The sequence below is a fragment of the Octopus bimaculoides genome, chromosome 4 (genome assembly GCF_001194135.2).
Source record: "Octopus bimaculoides isolate UCB-OBI-ISO-001 chromosome 4, ASM119413v2, whole genome shotgun sequence".
In the NCBI taxonomy this organism is placed as follows: Eukaryota; Metazoa; Mollusca; class Cephalopoda; order Octopoda; family Octopodidae; genus Octopus; species Octopus bimaculoides.
Window position 1 is genome coordinate 142,939,002 of NC_068984.1, and position 1,303 is coordinate 142,940,304.

The following is a 1,303-nucleotide window of genomic DNA, read 5'->3' on the forward strand; positions in this document are numbered from 1 at the left end:
CCTTAGTATTGTGTATGCATATATGTATGTATGTATATATGGCGTCTTGTTTGTGTTTATTTGACGGTTCCTTTTTATTCGATTTTCAATTTTCTTTTGTCGAAGCTTCACAATCGTGTATCCATTAAACCATTGTACGAACACAAATTAAATTATAGAAGATACACCTCATTCTTGACTTCTTCTTTTCTTCTCACCTTTCAGTCATTCATTCTTTGTTTTCTTCTTTAATTCCTTCTTTAAGTCTTTTTTTTCTTTTTATGTCTATCATAGTTCTTACACTTTATTACATTCCCTTGACTGGCGACGTTCTTCATCTTTCTTCCCCATTCAATACTGCACTCATTCATTCATTCATTTATTCATTCATGCATCCTTCTTCTTTTTCTTCTTCTTCTTCTTCTTCTTCTTCTTCTTCTTCTTCTTCTTCTTCTTCTTCTTCTTCTCCTTCTTCTTCTTCTTCTTCTTTTTCTTCTTCTTCTTCTTCTTCTTCTTCTTCTTCTTCTTCTTCTTCTTCTTCTTCTGCCTTCTTTTTTTTTCTTCTTCTTCTTCTTCTACTACCACCACCACCACCACCACCACCACTACTACTACTACTACTACTACTACTTTTCCATCATCGTCGTCGTCATCATCATCATCATCATCATCGCGTTCATGCCAATACGTGCAATGTATCTGTGTGTGTGTGTGTGTGTGTTCTTCCTGTATATAGAGACATACAAACATACACATACACACAGACATACATCTACGTATGTGTATGTGTGCGGCTGTATGTATGTATGTATGTATGTATGCATGTATGTATGTGAGTGTGTGTGTGTGTGTATTTTTGCACTCACATATGCATGCATATATATACTTATGTAAAGACTTGTATCTATTCTGCTGATTCTCATTATTCTATTTATATTTGTATATTTTTTGTAAATTTTTCTTAACTTCTCCATCATTCTCTTATATTTTTCATTCATCCATTCATTACATCATCGTCATCTTTATCACCATCTTCTTCCTCTTCCTTCTCCCGCACCATCTCACGCTTCTCCTTGTCACCATCGTCCTATCGTTGATTTCCTTCTCAGGATTGTTGTTTCTGTTATTTTTTTTATTATTTTAGTTACAGTTTTCTTTTAATTTTATTGACTTTTTTGTTTTTCTCTCTCAATTTATATATCCAACTATTTACATTTAAATCAATTATATTGTGCTGAGGAAACTAAAAATGAAAAAAATAATAAACATTAGACACAAAAAATAGACATTCAGAATCATATATACATACATATATATATATATA